This window comes from Barbus barbus, assembly GCF_936440315.1.
Source record: "Barbus barbus genome assembly, chromosome: 6".
Classification (NCBI taxonomy): domain Eukaryota; kingdom Metazoa; phylum Chordata; class Actinopteri; order Cypriniformes; family Cyprinidae; genus Barbus; species Barbus barbus.
Window position 1 is genome coordinate 29,493,393 of NC_136734.1, and position 24,820 is coordinate 29,518,212.

Sequence of the window (24,820 nt, forward strand, 5' to 3'; positions counted from 1 at the left end):
TTCCCTGCTTTGCTCTCTCGTCTCGTCTATTGTCTAATACTTGAGAGACTCTCTCTGCACTGCTCTCCAAACTGAAAACTCATGGATTTGATCAACTGGTCTCTCAATGCAATTGACACAATTTTCTCGATGAGAAGTTTAGGTTCCGGGGAACCTGATTGTCCCAGCGGGACGTTCGCAGCTGGATATACGATGGACGCATGGGAAAGGTGGCGGGTCGTGTGTCTGGCGGCTCTTTCCGTGGAGGACATTGAAGATATCTACCTATTCGGAACCATGATAACAGGTCTTCTGCTGATTGGATTAGGCTTTGCCCTGGGTTATCGTAAAATTCAGGAAACGGGTACAGCTGTCAAAAGCCTCACTAGGCTGCCCGTTATGATTGAAGCAGTGGGCAGAGCAGTCAGCTCTGAGACTGAGACTTTTAACCACAATATGGAGACTATCACGGAGAAGCTTTCGGATTTGAAAAGAAAAATTGATGGATTTGGAGACCAGAATGGACAAAGAGAGGAAATTGGAATATGGCTACTCGCACCAAGACTAAACAATCTTATCTTCTTTCGGCTCTCTCAAAACAGCACGGCCTCTGACAAGGTCGTGTTGGGAAACAACCCGGGAAGAGCACTGCAGTTTGACGCTCTTACATTCCTTCCCCCCTTCCACAGACACCTGCGGATTGTTGACTCTGTCTGGGTCCTGATCAAGGCTGTCTCCATAGCAACGTGCTGTGTCGCTATCACATTCTGCGGACTGAGACAACTTGATTTGTATGCCAGCGTGGCGGCTCCACAGGCATATACACACACACATACGCACATACAAAGATATGCATTCACCTCCTACCCCCGATCCCTCGCCTTTGCCGCTTTGTTCCGCCAGCCTGACAAGCGGGTCCGACCGGCGCCGAGAATGGCTGCAGGACCGGATGGCTGCTTGCCGGAACTGGATTACTCCCCTGTTGCAGTCGTGTGACTATGTTGTTGATTGACTATGTGCTTTTTGTTGCTGGGGTGTTTTTTCTGTTCTCACACTGTACTCTCATAAGAATATAGTCTGTGAATTATTTTTTTTCTCCCCCCTCTCCTCATGTCATGCTGTATCTCTTCCTCACTCTAAAACAAATTCCTCGTATGTGTAAACATACTTGGCGAATAAAGCTCATTCTGATTCTGATCATGAATAAAATATTGCCTCATGTGATTTGAACGTCTTTTAGTTTTCATTTTATTCAAATTTAAAATACGTCCCAACATTTCCGGCATTCGGGTTGTAAAACATTACATGAAAAACTTTAACTTTATTATATTATTTGTTTATAACATTACAACCCATTGAACAAAACTTTTAATTGCCCTAATTGTATATTTATTGGATGCATGTTTTATTTGAAATGTTTCAAATTGTCTGTTAGTTAGCCTATTTGTGGAGACTTTTTATTAATAACTGTATTGCACAACCACCCCCAGAGCCTTGTTTACTTTTGTGAAAAATTAAATATGGCGTCCTTACCCAAGACAAATGCTGTTGACAAGTAAAAATATGTATTGATAAACTGTCCTTGTAACATGTTGGGTTCATAATATTCGCTTTTTCGCATGTACACAATAATATATAGAAAAATAACGAAATGCCCTATGTTCTTTATAATTACTGTGATGCATCTCCGTGCTCAAATAAAGCTAACATGTTACCCAGCAACAGTGGTCTCTGCAGTTATGACGGAATCCGATGAAGTAATGACGCCATCACTTTACGTCAGTCACGGACAGGACGCAGTTTCCGGTGCGCCATTTTAAGCTGTCTTGCGCAAGTTCCACTGGGAAGATGGCGGGTGAAAGTGGTTGTATTTTTGCGGTTTGCCAAATATGAGTTTTAAGTCGATTTCCGAAAGCCGTCGTTACTGTTGTTTATGTTAAAAGCTCGGCGGTGTGTTGAAGCGATGTCCGTCGAAGTTCTCAGGTAAGGCGTCCTGTTTTCTTTCTTCCCCACTACTAACGCACAAGCCGTGGTGTTTGTTTATATTTCTCGACAATAAATCTTTTAAATCCAGTCGCTGTTTGAATTAAATCCATGCTTAATCATTCGTTTCTAAAGTAATGTTAGGTTTTGTGTTTTAACTTAACACTTTATGACTTTACCAGCACCAGCCGAACAAAGAGTCGGCGTTGAACTGAAGAAAATATTTAATTCATGATAAATATAAACCTCACATTCATATCAGACTGAAGCTTGAGTGTGCTTCTTTCTATAGGAGCCATCTGTGCTTGTATATAGTTTGGTTTTGCAGGTTTATAAAGGGTTTTCAGTGTTTTTAATGCATCATGAGAGATTACAGTAGGAGGCAGTTGCCATGGAGATCAGCTGTGTCTTGTGTTTGCAGACCTGGGCCGGTGGCCGGTGGAGGAAGTAAGCTAGGTCAGCTGATCGGGAAGCTCCATGAGTACTTGGCAACATCCACAGAAGACAAGACTGAAGATACTTTACCTGGACACTGGAATGGTGAGTAAAGCGTCGAAGAGAAATTAGTCACAGTCTCATCAGAAATGGAACCAAAAATATAATGTTATAATGAAGTTTATGTAATTTCTCATTTACAGGAACCACAGCCAAAGAATACTTGGAGCAGCAGGCTTGCGCCCAGGTAAAGATCATGTAGTGTGCAGCAGAAATGATATATTTTTGTTGTCCAACCCAGAAGTTAGCATCACCCTGGTTCCTTCGACCAAAAGCCAGTAGGATGTTTCAAAACAGGAAGTTCAAAATTTGGATTTTAGAAATCCTTCTAAAGTTCCTTTTGTTGCATAGATTTAGAAGTTTGTTTATTTTTTTGCTTTTATTCATCAGATTTCTAGAGATTTGTTTGTTTACAATACTTTCTTTTCTTTTCAGTCCAGTGGCCCATCAGAAGTGGGAATGCTGTCATCTCGTTCGAGAAGGTTTGACTTAAATAATGATGAGATGCATCTGGAAATCCTTTGTGCTCTGACAGAGTGAACTCATTTGTAAATTGTTGTTTTTACAGGAAACCGGCTGTTGTTACCAAACACAGCGGGATGAACGAGTCGGACACTTCGTCTGAGAGTGGGGCAGAAGATGTAATGTCGGTGCACTCCAGCGACCCAGACACCAACGTCCTGCCAAAAGGTGCCACTACTATTCTCTCATTCATTTGGCTGATTCAGATGATCATGCCCATATCATAAAGTTTTCCTGTTATGGTTTCTGTTATTGAATACATTAAGAGACTACAAACTGTTTTTGACCCCCATTATTATCTGACACAGGAACGATGTTTGTGCTGCCGGAGCCGGTGGGTAATGAAACGCGTGATGATTTCCGTGGTCCAGAATTCCGCAGTAGACGTGTTTACAAGCAGCACAGAGACGGTGACAGACGCAGAGGTAAGAGATAAGCATAAGCTTTCATTAGAGCTGTTTGATATGATATATTGTTGTGATTATATAAAGTGTGCATCGATAGCGATTTTTATCATATTGTAGTTCGTAAATATATCTAGTGCAAGACTGCTTAAAGTTATGGACACGTTAGAATGAATGAGAAAATAAAGTGTGGGTGTGTTTGATTAGTTTTTAAGTGTAATAAATCTGACAAACATCTGAAACATCAAGTTCAAGTTGAGCTTTATTGTCATTCTGCTACATGTGTGGACATATAGTGGGGGGGGTCAGAGGGGGACAGGGAGATTGGAGTTAAGAGCTCTCACAGCCTGGGGAAAAAAGCCGTTGAGCAATCTGGCCGAGCGAGCTTGACATGCACAGAAAGCCTCTCATAATGTCTGACTTGGCAAGAATTCACGTAAACATAGTCTGTTGTGTCTTAAGTGAGCGCAAACAGTTCTAACATATCAGTACATGAGATCCATGCATCAAGTCTTAAAGGGACAGCAGCCTATACCTGCTGCTCTGTGTCTGTTAATCAAACAACAAAAGACAAAGAGAAAATCACTCAGTGATCTTGACTGAATAACTTTAGTAATTTTGATAAGGATCGATGTATATTTAATTCATACAGTGAAGACTGTGCAGTGTTTTATTTTACATGAAGGTCTAATAAATTAAAATTGTCATTTTATATAGAGTTATTGTGAAATAATACTAGGTGTATTTTGAAATAAGATTTTGGTTTAATTGCATACCCCTCTCTTTGATTAAATTTTTTTTATTATTATTTAAATAGAATTTCCAAACTTTTGGTCACGCTTTTGTGAATTATAAGTGTTCCCAGGAAAAAAATCCTAATGGCCACCTCAAATCCTGTTTGAGATATTCCCACGCACCACGCTTGTAGCAAGAATGAAAAAAAGCATTTGAGTGTCCCGAAAAGGCTTATCAGCCAACCTTGTCACGCAAACACATGCAGAATAATTTTTTTCTCACATAGAGAGTTCAGAAAGTTCTCTGTGGCTCTCCAGTGTGTAACCTTCAAGTTGCAGCTGAACTATATGAAATGAGCTGTGTGTGTGTCTGGGTATAGGGGTACTCATTTGTGCTGTGTGTGTTAGGAGGATATGAGATTGAGAGGGTGAACTGCACTGCGTGTGGTCAGCAGGTGAATCATTTCCAACGTGACTCAGTCTACAGGCACCCTATGCTCAATGTCCTCATCTGCAAGGTATGTATATGAGAGTCTATGCATTAATGTGTGTGCATGTAAAATGTAAAGTAGATGAAACCAATAAGGAGAGTTTTTTTTTTTGCAGTAAATTGCATGTTTGAGTGACCAGTAGTTAATCCTCCTGCAGAGTTTTATATGGATTTGTTTGCTTTCTTGCAGAATTGTTTTAAGTATTATATGAGCGATGACATCAGCAAAGATTCAGAGGGGATGGACGAGCAATGCAGGTATATGGATGGGATGATTAAGGGGAGCCTAACATTTTTAAAAAAAAAATTTAATGTGTGTATACATGTAATATATTTATATAATAAGTATAATAATTTATATAATAAGTGTAATGTATGTTTTGTATGTATTTAAATGGAGTGAGTGTGGTTAATGTACAAATAGTGTTCAGCTGCTTTTCTCGCTTTTGTCTAGAGAGACTTTTATGTAGCTGAATAAAAATATAATATAAACGGATCTTAACGTGCCATGACTAATGTGTGCTGGTGGATATCACAAAGAAATGTTTGATTTATAAAGTTACACATTTATATGTTGAGACATTATTTTCTTCTTAGACAACATAAATTAAATCCAGTATGATAAATGCCACCAGGTATACTTGATGAGAACAAATGCTTTACAAATTAAATCTAATGTAATCATAATTAAAACACCATGCAAAAAAAGGTGATTTTTAAGATTTCTTTTTGCTAAATAATTTTTGCTTTTAGTTTTGGGTGAAATGCATTTCTCAACAGTTTTCAAGAGATTGACTGCTGAAAATTTTGAAATGTGCAGATCATATATATTCGTGGAAAACCGTGGTATCATCTCAGTTGACCACATGTTTGGTGGTCTGTAAAATAATTGCTCCAATTCCCTGTTCATTCAGGTGGTGTGCAGAAGGAGGCAGCCTGATTGGCTGTGATTACTGCAGTAATGCCTTCTGTAAGAAATGTGTTCTGCGTAACCTGGGGAGGAAGGAGCTGTCTACCATCCTGGAGGAGGAGAGGAAGTGGTACTGTTATGTGTGCAGTCCCGAGCCATTGGTGGAACTGGTTTTGGTCTGTGATGCGGTTCTAGAGAACCTGGAGCAGGCTCAGAAACGAGCCTCTCGTACTGAGCCAAACTCGGTCCGGGGCAGGGCTAATAAGGGTGGTCGTGGTGCAGCCTATCTGATGGGGCCAGGAAGCGGCCCAGTGCCCTCTGCCAGCCTTTACCAGCGAATGCAGCGGTTTGTAGATGTTACTACATCTCTGAGCCATTCCTTCCAGGCAGTTGTTCAAAGCGAAAGAGAGCAGGAAGGAAACCAAGAAGAGAGAATTGGGCAGCTAAGGATGTTCCGCACTGTGCTGGATGATCTGCAATCCGCCAACAGTGCATTACAGGTAATTCCAGCCTTAAAGCACACTTTTACCAGTTAAGCTGTAAGAATGATGGGTGCTTTAACTAACCATTAAATTTTAATTATGGATGATGATGAATCATGAAATGATTCTGAAAATTAATCATGAAAATGAATAATTTTAAATGTTAGTAAAAATGAATTTAGGCATCTTAACATAATGTACAGTAGGATAAATAGATATTCACTGTGAGATTTAATACAGATTGCATTTAAGTGTTAATTAAATAATAAATTATTTGAAAATATTTAAAACTGAACTTCAACTGTGCTTAGGAAATTAAGTGTAAAAATAGGAAAATGAGCATGCACAATGATATATCTAATATAATAAATAATCAAATATTCAATAAAGTTAATATATATTTATTTTATATAATGATTATAATAATGTTTTTACAAGAAGTCTCTTAAGCTCACCAAGGTTGCAATTATTTGATGAAAAATATGGTGAAAACAATTGTTAATTTTAAAAATAACTAATTTAAATATTTGTTCCTATGATGGCAAAGCTAAATTATCAGCAGTAATTACTTCAGTCTTCAGTGTCGCATGATCCTTCAGAAATCATTTTAATATGCTTATATGGTGCTTAGAAAACATTTCTTCTTATCCATTCCGAGTTGAAAACCATTGTACTGCTAAATATTGTTGTGGAAACAGTGATACATTTTTTTGTTACAGTTTGTTCATATGAATGTATTACAGCATTGTCTAATTCGCAATTGTAGGAAGCCTTGGACCATGAGCTGACTGGGTCCAAACGTGGCTGCCGAGAAACACATAAACCAAAAGGGAGGGCCAGAAAAAAGAAAGTAAAGTCATCACAGAGCCTAGGACTCACTAAAAAGCTGGTGGTTAAACTCACGCCTGTACCGGTCAGCCCACAACCCATCAGCAGAACGTGTCTTTCCATTCATCCATCACCTGAGAGACAAATGATAAACAGTGAGGTGACAGATGGAGCACTGGAAGAAAGAGAGACAATGGTGGAGATAGAGAAGGGGGTGGAAATGGAGATGACCGAGAGAGGAGATGTAGAAAATGATTGTGTTAATAATGACGAGGAAGAGGAAGAGGAGGAGGAAGAAGATGATGATGAGGAGGAGGAGGAGGAGGAAGAGGACCAGACTGACCCCAAAAATGTGTCTTTATCAGAGGAGAATAAACGTTCTCCACGTGTGAAAACCACACCACGTCGGCGGCGGACGAACCCAAGTACCACAACTGAGCACGCCGTTTCAGCCGAGGACGACTCTGATTCTGACGAGGTGCCTGAAGTGCTGCTCCAGACTGCCGCTGCCATGGCAAACAGCGAGGAAGAGGGTTTGGTAGGTAGCAGTTGGGATGGGGACGAGGTAAACCAGCAAGTCAGAAAGCAGTGTCTCTTTGGACTGGTAAAAACGACCCCTCCGGACAGAGGCTCTCGGAAGCGGAATCTCAAAGAGAGATCCTCATCGTCCTCATCGTCCTCCTCTGCGTCTTCAAGGAGGGGCTCCCAGGACCAGGGGTCAGCGGTCAGAATGACCAGGGGAAGGGCTCGCAAAGTTTCCAGGGTGACTGGACAGAGCGGGAGTTCGTCAAGTGAGGTGGGAGGACAGGAACTGGAGAGTGGGCCGAGCAGTGACTCTGACGATCAGAGGATCAAGCCGCTGACAGAAGATGTCACATTGCTGGGCTCTGGAAATTTCCAGCAGTCTTCCGGTGAGTTTGGTGCAAAAAGCCAACACTGACCATTATTCTCTTCATATGGTAAAACCGGTAGAACGTTATTACGATGTAAAAATGTATAATGTCCGATGTTTTTCATATTTCGGAAGCAAAACGGGTGTTTTTTATTTTAATTGTTCATTCTCTCCATATGTCTCTCTAGGTGATGAGATGGACATCCAGCCAGGTCCGTCTTTGTCTGTGGAGGACGATGATTTAGAAAATAGGTACGATTCTGTCTACATCAGGGCCACACACACTTTCCCATCACAGGCCTTCTCCACTGGACTCCAGCTGTCCCAAACTCACTACAATGAGAACTTCGATCCAAACCTCGTTTAAAAGCACGCAAGCATCCCGTACATCCACACGCACCGCTGCTAGACAGTGCTTCTAAACATTTGTCTCACTCAAACACGCTTTTTTTGCTCGATCAACACGGTCCGATTTTTATTTTCCCACAGTTTCTTCCACACGCAGTAGAGAGAATCTGTAACCGTAGGCACACACCGCCCATCAGTGGTGAAGCTCTGAGACCTCACTGTCTAATGGAAGTCAGTGAATCAACTATGGAGAAGCTCCTGTGTTTGAATTCCACTTCACTGACAGACCATTGCATGTCTTTGGCAGTATTTCTGCTAGCCACACTCTTCCTCTTTACTGTCTGTGCTGCTGATAAAGCTTTTAAGAGAGTAGAACGAGTCTAAACCTCTTTGCTCGGATCTGATGGATCCTGTGTTCAGAAAGACAGACAACTTCTTGTGTGTTTGTGTTTTAGGGCTCAGCTTCCGGGTTCTCATGCTGTAATGTTTTCGGTCAGTCAGAACAAAGGCTGTGTGGTTTGCTAACGGTAGGTGTTACAGTAGTTTCACATAATACTTTGTCATTGGCAGTGAAATGTCATTATTGGTGGAATTCAAGTGAACAAACGTGCAAACTTAGATTCCAGGTAGGGATGCAGTTGTACAGTGTTAGCGTTTGTTGAACGCAGCTGTGTTTGTTCTTTTTCAGGAGATTAATTCCTTGACAGTTGAATTTTCTACATTAAAGGTGCTTGAGCTGAAGATGCATTTGTATCGGTCTAAACTGCATTTGTTAACGTTTTTGCACCTAGTTTTATTGGTTCGATATTTAATTTTCACATCTTTGCACAGCATATATGTGCTCGTGAATTGGCGAGAAGGTTAAAACTTCATCACCTTTTAGCAGATGGTGATGATGTTAGGGATTGGAAATGTGAAGGACAGGGAAACTTGGCTCTACATGTAGATGTTTTTGAGTTGGTAGGTTAGATCGGAGCCGTGGCCCAGCAGTTGGTGCATGCGCTCTGACACACTGAGTAATGGTGCCAGCTCACACAGTGTACATTTAAGTCTGACTCCCCCCCCCCCCCCCCCCCCCACCCCCCATATATTTATATGAATAAAAATGGTTAAAAGGCTGAATAAACGCCAATGAGCAGCGATTGCTTTGGTGGACCTGGCTTTGATTTGTGTTCGAATGTTCACGGGGCAGCAACAGGTGGCAGTGATGATGCTCTTTCAGGCTCAACATCCAGTCTGTAAGCGTTTGTGTAGTTAGTTGATAAAAGCACTGTTTTGAGGATAAAGAGGGTAGTCTTCACTCTCACATGAGAGGTTTCTGTGTGTTATTTGCATGGTTCTTACCGAGAGGCAATAAACACTTATTTATTCTTTCTCTTGTTCTCTGTCCACCCCCCCCACCTCCCATTTTTGTCTCTTTTTTTCTGTAGCTTAACAGGGTTCCCATGCATCCTGGAAAACCTGGAAAACCTTGAATTTTGTAATGCAATTTTCCAGTAATGGATAGGTCATGGGAAATGTACCCTACTGTCCTGGAAATTGTGTTTACTGTAACCTTTTAATCAAACTGGTTTGCCGTATTGACAATGTTTTTGTAAAATGAAGAAATCCTTGGACCTATTGGGACTCGGAACTGCGGTCAGTTTTCTTGTATTGTCATGAATGACGTCGCAGACTCATCGTTTTGTTTTATCATCTACGTTTGCCTGTGTATTGTCATGAGCAGGAACACATCATAGTCTGCACACTCAGTCATTTCTGTTCTCCGCTTAGATTTCACGCATTTCTTTCAAGTGATGTTGATATCACAAATTGCAAAACATTAGTATTACTTCCCATAGGTTGGTTACCTTGTCCAGCTTATTAGAATGGACAGTTTGAATCTTCCACAAGCTTCTCTGGTAGCACAAATGAACGACTAGTTCACATTAACTGTGCATTTAGAATACCAGTAACCACAGTACCTCATGTCACCTGTAATTTCTTTTCTTCATTGATTAAAATAATATTCTCGTTTAAACAGCAGAATCGGAAGCTGGGGCCAGCAGTCGATCACCACTGAAAATGACTTGACTCCTCTCCATAACAACACACCAAGGCCTACACATTGCATGCATTTAGCATGAGACTGGTGCCATCGAGTGAAATTCTGATTAATATATTTTGTTTAGTGTATATAAGCTCAATCAATCCCTGAACCTTGAACTTAATTCAAATGACAAAAGTTTTTTACTGGAGAATTTATGTAAAATCAACTTTTTGCTTTTAAAAGTTCATACCTATTAGACTTCCATTGTAAGTGCAGAACTTTGTTTATTTTTTATGTATTTTTCTATTTTTTTCTTCAATTTTGAAAACCAATGGACAAGTCAACTTCATTTTCTGTGGTGAACAACAGCAGGCCACATATGTATTTCTCAAATATTAGAGATGTTGGTCACATAAAATGCCTTGAAGAAATGGAAAGTAAAGTCTTGGACAGAGTGGGAACCCTGCCTAACCTTAATTAACCTAGATTAACCCTTGCCATTTTTCACCCGTCTTTTAAAAGTGTCCTTTTCTGTTTGTTGTCCTTTTCTTTATTGTCTTGTGGAATCCTCTCATGCTCATTGGATTTAAAAAATCCTAAAGCTTGAGTATTTATTGCATGCTGATGTTCTTTGTTTGGAAGTATTTATTATTGTTATTGTTTTACTGAAATGTTTTACGCAGAAGCATCATTTTCATCAAAAGGAAGCATGCATGATTTTGCATCCCAGAAGAGGGAATGTAAATAACTGTGTAAGAACTGTATCAGAATTGTAGTTGCAATAAAAGTTTATACCCCAGACACAACAGCCTCTGTGTATTTTGTATATTTATATGTACTGTATATATATCCTTTTTAAACTATTGTTATATTTTTGGCCGTGCATTTAGTTTGTCAAATTTAGAGGTGCTAAGTTCAAATGTCTGCCTACACCAGAGCCTCATGTTTTTTGTTGTTGTTGTTGTTTACATTTTGCACAGTAAAAAAGTTTTTTTTGGTAATAATTTGCTGACTTGAGCACTTAAGTCCATTAGATCTTTTACATTGTCCAATAAGCTGTTATGTTAATTTATATTTTATATATGCAGTTATATTTACATTGATGGTTGATATGGAAATGTCGTGGCCTAATGGTTAGAGAGTCGGACTCGTAATCGAAAGGTTGCGGGTTCGAGTCCCCGGCCGGCAGGGATTGTAGGTGGGGGGAGTGAATGTCCAGCGCTCTCTCCACCCTCAATACCACGACTGAGGTGCCCTTGAGCAAGGCACCGAACCCCCAACTGCTCCCCGGGCGCCGCAGCATGGCTGCCCACTGCTCCGGGTGTGTGTTCACGGTGTGTGTGTGTGTGTGTGTGTGTGCATTTGTTCACTACTCACTGCTGTGTGTGTGCACTTGGATGGGTTAAACGCAGAGCACCAATTTCGAGTATGGGTCACCATACTTGACAATACGTCACGACTTTAGATTTGAAATGACTTCTGTTTTTTCCGAGTTGTTTCAGCATAACAAAAAGATTTATTTTGCTGCTATTTGAGGGCATTTAAGAAATTATAGTGAAAGCAGTTGGAGAAAGATGTTGTTTAATGACTCTGGATCCATCTGTCAGCCACCTCACATTTTGTCCCTCTTTCTTTTCTCTTCATCCCTCTTATCTTCGTCTGTCTCTGTTCTCTCATTACTGCCTCATCACTTACTCTATAAAGAATTGCGAAGAAGATTCTGCTGGCTCAGCTCAGGGCTAACCTCTCCTCAGCGTCTGAGCTGGATGCCAGCTCTGATGAGCAATCGGAGTGCACGAGAGAAGAGCAGAAGAAGAGCAAGAACGTTGACAGAACATCAGAGACAACAGAAGAGGAAGGTGAGCGATGGCCATTACCACTGGTACCATGGGGAATTGCAGACATTATAAATCCTGTAACTCAATATATATGCTGTTTCTGATGAATAACAACATACCCAGCCTCCTAGTTTTAAGTTACTTTGTTTTGTAACACTGAACTACTTTTTAATCGTAACAATCTGCAGCAGATTAGTTAAATGGTTAAAAATGTTATTAGACGTATTTGTATAGTTTTTTTTACATGAGAACAGTTTTTCTGCAGATAATGATGACTCTGATTGCAGTGGGTCACAGTCAGGGTCACGGCACCGGCACCAGTTGCTGCGACATGGTCTTACATTATCAGAGCCTGAAGCAAAAAGTCAAAAGCAGGAGGCGAAGAAGCCTAAGAAAAGAGAAAGAGAAGTCCAAGATTTAGAATGTGTTGTTGGTGAGTCAAAAGTCTTTGAAGACTCAAAGTGCAAAGTTCTTACCATCCAAATAATAAAACCTATGTGATGATACTTCAGTCAGATATGGTGCTGTTTTGTTTTTATCATAGTGAGTAGTGATGAAACGAGTTTATCCAGTGGCGTGTATGAGGAACTCAGCCATTCAGAGTGTGAAGAAATAGGGTATAGCTCATATCATCACAGTTTACTCATCAACTGCAATCTGCCCTGGGCATTAAACTCTCACAAAATAACACATTTTAAATTACTACCTACTAATAAGCCTAAATTCACTTAAGAATGTATCTATTTTGTAGGTCCCAGTCGCCCACTCATAATGAGAAGTGTCAGAGTCCGTCACGCACACCTGACAGGAGCAGCACTACTAATGTGTGTTTGTACAACCTTCAATATCATAGATGCTGTGAATGTGGATTTGTCAGCAATTTAAGTTTTAATTTTTTTTGTGTGCGCAGACAGATGTCTCTCCAACCACTGAGGAGCATTTGAGGGGCACCCCGCGAGGGCGGAGGCAGATCAGACCGCTTCTGGAGGTGGATCAGCTGGCCCAGGAGACGCAGAGCGCTCTGAAAGAAGAGGAGATTAGAAGAGAGAGAAAAACTGAGATTAGAAAATGAGAGGAGAGAACGAGAAGACGCAGACCCAGAGGTGATGAACTGCATGGTGCCATATTCTGTTCTGTTTTGTAAATGTTAAAGAGGTAGTTTACCAAGAAATTTAAATTCTGTTATCAATTGCGTTTCTTCTTGTCATTCCAAACTTACTTAGTGGAACACACAATATGTTTTAGGGGATTTTCTTTTTGTCAGTACACTGGAAGTCAGTGGTCACCAAAATGGTTACCTTCATTTTTCACAAAAGAAGGAAGGTTTTTTAACGTGTGTATGAATAATGACAGAATTTTCCTTTCCTTTTTGGGTGATCTATCCAATTAAAAAAAAAAAAAAAAAAAAAGTTAATTCTTAATGACATAATTTTAACCTGAATGGAAAATTTGTGTTTTGTCTGTCTGTTGTAATTTTTATTTTATTTTTTCCTCTCACCTGCTTTAGGTCATTTTAGTGTCTGAGAAACCGGCTCATAGCTTCACACCATTGGTTCTCGAGCAAGATGATGCAACGCATAAGCCTGTGCTGCAAGTGCACTTTCACTTTCTGAGCAAACTCAAGCCACACCAGCGAGAGGGTGAGAGAAATTTTGTATTGGAGTGTAATTATCCACAGAGATCTAATCTCACCATCATCAAGTTAGTACAGAATTACATAAAGAGACAGAAGCCGTTGGGACAGCTTAAGTCAGAGTCCTGTATTGGGTGAAAAAATATTTAGCATTTGCAGTGCAATTTGTGGGCTGTGAGGCTATTTTTGTCAAGTAATGTTCATTGTTTTTATTTATACCTTTTATGCTTTTCAAATGTATCAAGTCACCTCTTTCTAAAAATATGACAATATTTGATGCAGAGGTGGTGCGTTTACCAAAAGGACAATGCAGGTTTCTGGCTGTTTTAGTGTGGTTTCTGTTTTCAAAACTGATGTGAGACAAGTGTGGTGCTAATCAACAAGAGGAGGTGCCAATAAAAGGTCCGTACACCATACTAATCAAGCAAATACAACTGTTTATTGTTGATACACAGCTGATATCAATAATAATGATCATAGGTAAATGCATAAAAGAATAGTGATAATTAAAAATAAACACATTAAAGAATGATAATCATAAGCCAGTGCATAATATATGAATGATCGTAAATAAATGGATAAAAGATAATTATGAATGAATAATACACAAATTCAAGCATACACTAAAACTAAACCCCAAGCCAAGTATTAGAACAAATATACAACCTCAGAACCGTGCCATCATCTTCACTCTTCAAAAGACTGGGGAGCCCGTTTCAACACCTGTCTGAGAATGCCGGGCGACGTGCGCTTATCCCACGGCTGAGCTTCCACTGTTTCTGAAAGAAACCCCTGTTTTTATACTTTAAAATTAGGTGCGGTTTAAGAACAACCTCCAAGTGAGAGAGAAAGCAAACTGGCCAGGCTCGCTCCCCCTCCCAATTGGGTGCACTTCGTTTTAATTACAGAAGAAGATGAATTCTTATTTGGCAATATCTCTGAGGTTTCGTAATCAATGTGGTGCCAGGATCCTGCACCTGAAGATGATCAAACGACAACAGTTTCCAACCTTATCTCGAAGGTCAATGTAACCTCTCTCTTGTACTTTCCCAAGAGATCGTGATGTTGTTTTGCATCAAGGTATCCCCCTTAAATTCCCTTCCCACACCGTTCATCCGTTGAGCACACAAAAAAACAACCCATCCTTTATACTGGCCTGTGTTGTAATGTTCAGTGTCACATGATCCTACATAAATCATTCTAATATGCTGCTCAAGAAACATTTTTATTATCTTTTTTTTTTGGTAGGATTTTTGGATAGAATTTTGGTTAATTTAATGCATCCTTGCAGGATAAAATAATTTGTTGAATTTGTTAGAATGCTGTTGTATTGTTCAAGGCTTGTCAGAAGATATGCCTTATAATATTTACTCATGACATGAGAAGTTAAGCCAGTATGTGTTCAGTCTAATAGTAGAACTTAATCAGTGCATGGGTGATTAATATTCACAAGCGTTTATAAAGCAGCATTGTGAAATGCAAGTCAGTGATGTGACAAAGCAATGGTTTGTATAGTGTGTGTAAGTGTATGTGTTAATTGTTTGTTAGGTGTGCGGTTCATGTGGGACTGCTGCTGTGAGTCTGTTCAGAGTGTGAAGACGACTCCAGGCTCTGGCTGTATTCTGGCTCACTGCATGGGTCTGGGAAAGACCTTTCAGGTATGGGCCATGTGACTATTCTCTTTTTTTGTTGTTGTAAAATCAGAAAGTGTGGGTTTCACAGAAAGCGTAACTTTGTATTGTGTGTGTTTCAGGTCATTGTGTTCCTCCACACAGTGCTGCTATGTAAAGAGCTGCCACTGAAAAGGGCTCTGGTGGTTTGTCCTCTCAACACAGTGCTGAACTGGAGGAGTGAGTTTGACCAGTGGCAGAGGGGCTTAAGACCCAACATACTGTGGGTGAGTAGTTCTCACTTCCTGTCTCAGGTGACATTAGTTTTGATTTGATCTAGGTCATGTTTATGTCAGATATTCACTACCGTTCAAAACTTGGGGTTGTTAAGATTTTTAGAGATGTGTTATACTTATCAAGGCTGCATTTATTTGATCCAAAGTGGAGTCAAAACAATAATGTTGTGAAATGTTATTACAGTTTCACATAACTGTTTTTTTTAATTTAAATATATTTTAAAGTGTAATTATTCCTGTGGTGGCAAAGCTGAATTTTCAGCAGCATCAGTGTCGCAATATCCTTTAGAAATCATTTTACTATGCTGATTTGGTGCTCAAGAAACATTTCTTAGTATTGTTGATGTTCAAAATGCTTGCACTGCTTATTTTTTGTGTGGAAACTGTGATATGTTTTTTTTTGTCTTGCTGAATAAAATAATCTAATTTCTTACCGTGGTCAGTTAGTCAGAGAGTTGTAGAACTAGCTAACATATAGGCTTTTTTCAGCGTGTAATCTTTCTCTGTGTGGCTTTATGTCTATTGTATATTGTATGTTGGTGGCTTTTCTCTTGCAAAGCTATCATATTGTTTCAGTAAAAGCTTTCAAGATAGAAAGTTAACCCAGTGTTAAATTAATCCAGGGTTAAAATAACCATTCCATACCATTTCAAATAGGCAAAGCCAGTGGACTTTTATGGAGGTTTTTTTTTTTGGACACTTAATATCACGGACCACTTTTATATATGGAATCTAGACATTCTGCGATGCATAATCTTTTTGTATTGTACAGAAGAAAACAATGCAAAAAAAATCAAACGACATGATAATGACATTTTTAACATTTTTCATTTAATTTGACATTTTTTCATCAGAAGTATCAGTGCAAAATTTCCTAATTATGCCTTACGCTGAGAATTCAGCAAAAACATCATAAACATGCTGAAAAATGCCAGATAATGCGAACAAACAGTCAGTTTTCTTGTCATTATGCTGAATCTGGACTTTTAGCTGCATCTCTGATCATTTTTCCAATTATCTCTTCTCTCTTGTTTCTCACACAGGTGGCAGAGCTAGCCACGGTGAAGTCTGTGGGTGTTCGTGTTGAGCTCTTGAATGACTGGTTTACGAATGGTGGTGTGATGATCATGGGATATGAGGTTTTTCGTATACTGACACACACAGATAGCGCGAAATACAGCAAACACAAAGAAGCCTTCCGCCCAATGCTCCTGGATCCAGGTAAATTCATCTGAGCAATCCATCATCAAATACTATATATTTTTTTTTCAATCTTTAAACCATTGTTTGGTGTGTTTATATGTTAGGCCCTGATCTGGTGGTGTGTGACGAGGGTCATGTCCTTAGGAACGCAGACTCCAGCATCTCAAAAGCCATGCAAGCTCTACACACACGTAGGAGAATCATATTGACAGGAACACCGCTTCAAAACAACCTTACTGAGTGTAATCACCAATTATCTCCATATTGTGAAAAATAACTTGCTTATTAATTTTTTTTAATATCTCTTTGAGGTTGTCTGACTTACGTTTATTGTTCTAGATCACTGCATAGTGAACTTCATTAAGGAGAACTTGCTGGGTTCTCTAAAGGAGTTCCGGAACCGTTTTATTAATCCGATCCAGAACGGTCAGTGTGCAGACTCCACCCCCACTGATGTCAGACTGATCATCACCTGTATGAATCCTCCATCAGATGATGTCAGGATTCATACAGGTGATGAAGAGAGAGAAAGAAATAGAATACAGCTAAAGGCTGTGAAAAAAAGTCTGAATGTTTTGTTTTTGTGTTGCAGAGGCGGGACTACTCAGTCTTGATGTCCTGTTTGCCACCAAAGCATGAGTATGTGCTTTCAGTCAGGATGACGAATCTGCAGTGTCGGTTATACACACACTATCTGCAGAACTACACAGGTCAGAGTCTCAAAAGCACAAACTAGAGCTTAACTAGTACTAGTTTGTTAAAATTTGTTAAGTCAAGAGTTGTTTTCAAGGTATGGTTGATACTAAAAATCTATACTTTTTTTCTAAATAAATTTCTAATAAAACACTAAAAACTAAAGTATAAGTGTATAAGTTGCAAATGAAAATTTAGGCATTATATAATTATAATGTGCAGTAACATTAAAATGTACAAAAATATTTATTTTGAGATTTAACAGTGTTATATTTTGTAGAAATTTACTTTGTCAACTTCAAAAGGTGGCAAAGATAATCTAAATGTAAAAACAGGAGAAATGAACATTCACAAATAAATATCTTATATTGGGTGATATATTAATCCAGTGTTGCATAAAAATACCCTTAGATACTGACATGGTTAATAATTACTAAATAGTTCTTATATCAGATGTTTTTATTAATTTCCATTATCATATTAAGATTTTTCTCATACCACCTAACTCTGGCACACACTGAGCCAGCGGATTGGTAACATACAGTCACAAATAATGTCTTTGTTTTAGGGAAAGGAGCAGGTGTGAACAGTTTGTTTCAGGACCTTCATGTTCTGAGTTTGATATGGACTCATCCTTGGTGTCTTAAACTTGCTCAGCTGAGCAGGAATAAGGTACATACACACACTCATCCAGATAACACTACTGTTCCAACTTTTGTGGCCAGTGAGATTTTTTTCTTTTTTTTTTCTGTAAAGAAACAAATACCTTTGTTCAGCAAGGACACATTAAATTGGTCAAAAAGGACAGTAAAGACATTTATGATGTTTCAAAAGATTTCTATTTCAAACAAATGTTGTTCTTGTGAACTTTCAATGCATTAAATCCTGAGAAAAAAATGTTTCCACAAAAAATATTAAGCAGCACGACTGATTTCAAAATTGTTAATGCAAAGAAATGTTTCTTGAGTACCAAATCAGCAGATTAGAATGACTTCTGAAGGAGCATGTGGCACTGAAGACTGGTTTAAATTGTAAAAATATATTAAATAGAAAAGTTATTTTAAAATGGTATATTTCGCATGTTTGGCAGCATTTTTGTAATAAATCTGTTAATACATTCGGTTACTAATTACAGCAACTATTTTGATTGCCTTGGTGGGCATAAATGTCCTTGTACACAGAGTCCGAAATTTTCGCACGTGTTTTTCCATTTTTCCGTATTCGTCTTCGTTTCCTATAGCAAAAATTTATGCTATGGATGTGGAAACGCAGAAAATCAAACCTGATCTGAATTTGTTTATGACGGACGATAGTTTCGGAGGCAGTGTGTAAACGTAATTGACACATCGTGAGGTCGTATTTATTTTTTACATTTCGGAGAGTTGTAAAAAAAATATTTAAAAAATTTACCAACCCCAAACATTTGAATAATAACATACATGCATCATGCCTCATTTTTACAAACACCTTATCAATGATCACTGATTTTTCTGTATTACTTATGATATGAAAACCAGGATGCAGGGGAAAGAAGCGCCTGCTCCTGTCTTCACAGGTCTGGGTGCAGGTTTGGTCACCAATTCTATAAATCCGAATGACTCTGAAAGGTACGCTGTGTTTTATATCAGATTTGAATATTTCCTGTACAATCAATGTGCCTCATGCTTCTGTTCAATACTAGACTAACTGACTTTGAAAGAAAGACTTTGTCCTCTTCAATTCAATGTAAAACATTAGAGAATCTTTTATTTTGGAAGCAATTGATAAATGTGAGCCTGCTGTGTGTCTTGACACAATTACAGCCAATCACAACATAGTAGATATCTAATAGTTATGTAGAACCAATGAGACGTCTGCTAGAAGTCTAAGTCTCCTCCATGCGAGACCAGGTTTGCGCTGATGGTTATAATTCAAATGTGTCTGTCTTACAGGAGAGATGCAACAAGCACAGATTTAGTGGGTGATGGAGAGAGAAATACTGATCCAGTCTCCTTGGTCAGCAGGGCCAATCAAAATCCACAGAATCCAGATGTCACAAACACAGCCACAATGGAAATGTCTGGCAGGGAAGCTGGTGTGAAAACAGTCTCCCTCTCTCTCTGTTTCCTTGAATCTGCCTCTCTTTGTCTGTCTCATTCTTAGTGTCTCTCTCTCTGTCTATTGTTCAGGATTTGTTGTGGGTAACGGGCCATCTGCCGACTGGTATCTGCCGTTTGTAACAGCGGCTGATGCCAAAGTGCTGGAGCATTCTGGGAAATTGCAGTTGCTACTGGAGATTTTACACTGGGCAGAGGAACTACAGGACAAAGTGTGAGGATCATGTTCTTGAATAGAAGTAGTACTTGTTATAAGCTTTCTGTTAGTTGTTATATTCATATAACCACAGTTCAAAAGAAAATTAATACTTTTAAATTCATGAAAAACTGATAGTAAAGACTTTGCCATCACAAGAATGAATTACATTTTAAAATACTCAAATAGAAAACAGTTGTTTTAAATTGTAATAATATTTCACAATATTAATGTTTTACTGTATTTTTGATCAAATAAATGCAGCCTTGATAAGCAAAAACTAAAAAAAAATTCATTCCAACCCCAAACTTCTGAATGGCAGGGTAGATTATATGCGTGGTGTTTGACGCTTGCTGGAATCCATCATATGACATCCAGAGCATCTTCAGAGTCTATCGCTTTGGACAGAAAAAAACAGTTTATGTGTACTGTTTTCTGGCCCAGGTATACACATACTGGTGATGGCGCAGTGGATAAGACGCATGCCTTTGGTGTGAGAGACCCGGGTTCGAATCCACTGTGAGACACCAATGTGTCCCTGAGCAAGACACTTAACCCCTAGTTGCTCCAGAGGCGTGCGACCTCTGACATATATAGCAATTGTAAGTCGCTTTGAATAAAAGCGTCAGCTAAATGAATAAATGTAAATGTAATTATCTATATGTTGATCTGTCTATCTATCTTATCTATCTATCTGTCTATCTGTCTGTGTGTACAGTGCCATGAAAAGGTTTTGCCCCCTTCCTGTTTTACATTTTTTGTATATTTGTCACACTTAAAGGATTCCGATCATCAAACATATTTTAATATTACATAAAGATAATGCAAGTAAATACAAAATGCAGTTTTTAAATGATGATTTCATTTATTAAGGGAAAAAATTCATTAGCCACTCCCAGGCCTGATTACTGTCAGACCTGTTGAATCAAGAAATCACTTAAATAGAACCTGTCTGACAAAGTGAAGCACGCTTAAAGAGCAAAACATCATGCTGAAATTCAAGAACAGGTGAGAAACAAAATAGTTGACATGTATCAGTTATAAAGCCATTTCTAAGGCTTTGGGACTCCAGCGAACCACGGTCAGACCCATTATCCACAAATTGGGGAAACTTATAACAGTGGTGAACTTTCCCAGGAGTGGCCAGCCTACCAAAATTACTCCAAGAGCACAACAACAACTCATCCAGGAGGATGAAACCCATAAAAGAACCCAGAACAACATCTAAAGAACTGCAGGCCTCACTTGCCTCAATTAAGGTCAGTGTTCATGATTCAACAATAAGAAAGAGACTGGGCAAAACGGAATCCATGGGAGAGTTCCAAGGCAAAAGCCACTGCTGACCAAAAAGAACACAAAGGCTCCTCTCACATTTGCCAAAACAATCTTGCCCCAAGGCTTGGGCAAATATTCTGTGGACTGATGAGACACAAGTTGAACTTTTTGGAAGGTGTGTGTCCCGTTACATCTGGCGTAAACCCAACACAGCGTTTCATAAAAAGAACATCATACCAACAGTCGAACGTGGTAGTGTGATGGTCTGGGGCTGCTTTGCAGCTTCAGGACCTGGACGACTAGCCATAATTGATGGAAACATGAATTCTGCACTCTATCAGAAAATCCTGAAGGAGAATGTCCGGCCATCAGTTTGTGACCTCAAGCTCAAGCGGGTTATGCAGCAGGACAATGATCCCAAACACACCAGCAAGTCCACCTCTGAATGGCTCAAGAAAAACAAAATTAAGGTTTTGGGGTGGCCAAGTCAAAGTCCGGACTTAAATCTGATTGAGATGCTGTGGTATGACCTTAAACAGTCCATTTATGCTCGAAAACCCTCCAATGTGGCTGAATTAAAAATTCAGGCCAAAATTCCTCCACAGCGATGTGAAAGAGAGTTATTGCAAATGCTTGATTGCAGTTGTTGCAGCAAAGGGTGGCGCAGCCAGTTATTAGATTTAGGGGACAATTATTTTTTCACGTAAGGCCAGGCAGGTTTGGACAGCTTTCTTCCCTTAATAAATGAAATCATTATTTCAAAATTGCATTTTCTATTTACTCTGGTTATCTTTGTGTAATATTAAAATTTGTTTGATGATCTGAATCTTTTAAGTGTGACAAATATGCAAAAAAAAAAAAAGGAAAGGGGCAAAAACCTTTTCACGGCACTGTGTGTGTATATATCTATGTATGTATGTATGTGTGTGTGTGTGTGTGTGTATATATATGAGAAAAAATTCAGGCTTTTTAATATTTTAAAGGTGATGTTCTCTTGTGGATTTATTTTGTCTTTTTTATTAATTATTTAAATTTTAGAGACACTATTTTTATTTTTTATATTTTATTTTTAAGTTTTCATTTATATATTTTAAATGTATACTATATATTTCCAGTATTATTTTATACTTTTTTATTGTTGTAGTTTTAACATGTATATGTGCATCTATCTTCTTACAATTTTAATGCAGCCTCTTGTTTTTTTGGTGGTGGGGGGGTAGGGGACCATGGAACAGAACATTTATGAGCGGCAAGTTGCTAAACAGTCACTGTCCTCTCGTGTTCTGGACCAGCAGCAGATTCAAAGACACTTCACACACAGTCAGCTGAATGAGCTGTACCTCTTCCAGCCAGACCTACGGCCCAGTAAACACACACAAACGCCTGTGGTAAGCACACATAAATGCCTCTGCTATGGTACAGACAGCAAACAAACACACAGATGACCATAAGCTTTTGTCTAACAGGATGACCTGTTGGCTCAGCTGCTGCAGAGCTGTGGGCAGATCATAGTTAGTTATCATGAGCACAACTCATTGTTAGACCACCGGGAGGAAGAGGAGCTGAGCGAGGAAGAGCGCAGAGCAGCCTGGGATGAATACCGTGCAGAAAAGAAGGTACTCGCTGCAAATATTAAATCAGTGGTTTTCAAACTGGTATGGAGCGCCCTCAGGTGGTACACATCACAAACATGGGACTTGCCGCCTAAAACCCACTTATATATATTATTTACACTTAGTAATTTAGAAGACTTTTAAAAGCGACTTGCATATGAGGACAATAGAAGCAATCAAAACCAACAAAAGAGCAATAATATGCAAGTGCTGTGACAAGTCTTGGTTAGTCTGATGCAGTACACGTAGCAATTTTAGAGGATCAAGAAAGCAGGTTTAGGTTTTAGGACAATTTTGATGAAAGGTTTTTATCCACCTCAAATGTTGACTACTGTATATATGCCAGGAGAATATTACCTGCCTTACTGCATCGTGCCAACTATAAAGTTTAATGGAGGAGGGAAAATGGTATAGTGTAAGCCCCTTACTACCATGGGAAATATGAAATTCTTCAGCGTACCAAGACATTTTGGACGCTGCTGCGCTTCCAGCTTTGTGGAAATGTTTTTATTTCTGCATGCACCTATTCATGACTCGTCTCTTTCAGGCCTCTGTACAGAACTCCAATGAACTCACCCCCAGAAACGCCAACCAGGCGCTACAGGTAATATTTCACCTCTGGCCTGACATTGAGCATTCTGTGTGTGTATGTTCTGCATTAAAATTGAACATCCTCAGCAGGCTCTGGCTTCTCTAAACTTCGCCTATACAACCAAGAGTGTTCCTTCAACTTCTTCATTGCACGTGAAACAAGGCAATGGGGCGGCAGGGATTGTAGGTGGAGGGAGTGAATGTCCAGCGCTCTCTCCACCCTCAATACCACGACTGAGGTGCCCTTGAGCAAGGCACCGAACCCCCAACTGCTCCCCGGGCGCCGCAGCATAAATGGCTGCCCACTGCTCCGGGTGTGTGTTCACGGTGTGTGTATGTTCACTGCTGTGTGTGTGCACGTTGGATGGGATAAATGCAGAGCACGAATTCCGAGTATGGGTCACCATACTTGGCAGTATGTCACTTCACTTCACTTCAATGCTGAACCTTCTGCTGCTTGGGCCACTTATAACAACTCCAACATCACATTTCAACGCATCCCAAAGTGGCTTCCTTAGTTCCAAAACCAAACACATAACCCGATCCCCCTCTCCTCCGAACACATACACTATATTGCCAAAAGTATTGGATCACCCCCTTCTAATGAACATGTTTGTCTACTTTAGTAATTTCTATGAGTACAACTCTTAATGTTAAAGCATATAATGATATTCTATGGAATTGTGTGCTTCTAATTTTATAGCAACAGTTTGGACAGGATCCTTTTCTATTCTAACATGACAGTGCCTCTGTGTATAAGGCACGGTTCAAAAAGACATGATTGATTCAGTCAGTGTGGAAGAGCTTGACTGGTCTGCTGAAAGCCAAGTCCTGATCCCAGCTGAACACCTCTGGTGTGACTTTATATGCAGACCTTGAGCCAAAAACTCATCACCAAACACCAATGACTTGTATAGACACTATAAGGACAAAAGTGTTGGGACACCCCCTTCTTTAGAACAGAAAAAGGCACTAACAAAACTGTGGCAAAGATGGAAACAATTCATGTATTTAAAAATTGTATTTCCATCTCTGTTGCAACAGTTTTGGATGTGTCTAAAATGACAGTACCCTTATGTACAAGTCATTGGTGTTTGGTGATGAGATTTTAGCTCAAGGTCTGCATTTAAAGTTCTTCCACACTGACTGAATCAATCATGTCTTGAACCTTGCCTTATACACAGAGGCACTAAAAGGATCCTGTCCAAACTGATGCTATAAAAGTAGAAGCACACAATTCCCTAGAATATCATTATATGCTTAAACATTAAGGCCCAGTTTCACAGACAGGGCTTAGCCAGGATTAGGCCATAGTTCAATTAGGACATTTAAGTCATTTTTATTAACATGCCTTAGAAAAAAACATTACTGGTGTCCAACTTGAGACAAAACAAAGGCACTGATATGTTTTAAGACCAGTCAGTGCAAGTTTTTCTCAGTTGAAACAGCTCAGAAACAATATAGTATAGTTTGTGTTGGGCCTGATATAAATAAGCTGCTGTAAATACATCGGCAATACGAATGTAGTTTTAACATTAGAGCACTGAATGGACTCACAAGATGTCGTTTAGGCACATGTTTTGAGACCTCAAAGCAACTGTGGTGTTGTCAGAATTTCTACTGCGTAAATTTGAACCTTAAAGCAAAACCAATTCCTTACTGTATGAGACCTTCTGCTTT

At 39.4% G+C, this 24,820-nt stretch overlaps 1 pseudogene across 1 annotated transcript; it reads left to right on the forward strand.

Moving 5' to 3' along the window:
- The first annotated feature begins 1,764 nt into the window (after positions 1-1,764).
- LOC306870759 (transcriptional regulator ATRX-like) lies at positions 1,765-18,701 on the forward strand (annotated as a pseudogene). The gene is made up of 24 exons (XR_013785828.1): positions 1,765-1,962; positions 2,384-2,502; positions 2,601-2,644; positions 2,893-2,939; positions 3,026-3,147; positions 3,288-3,404; positions 4,526-4,635; positions 4,798-4,865; positions 5,522-6,017; positions 6,766-7,738; positions 7,908-7,971; positions 11,801-11,955; positions 12,200-12,367; positions 12,479-12,551; positions 12,686-12,758; positions 12,845-13,037; positions 13,442-13,574; positions 15,116-15,225; positions 15,321-15,464; positions 16,517-16,694; positions 16,781-16,918; positions 17,016-17,189; positions 17,269-17,386; positions 18,610-18,701. The product of XR_013785828.1 is annotated as a transcriptional regulator ATRX-like (transcript).
- Positions 18,702-24,820: the final 6,119 nt, after the last annotated feature.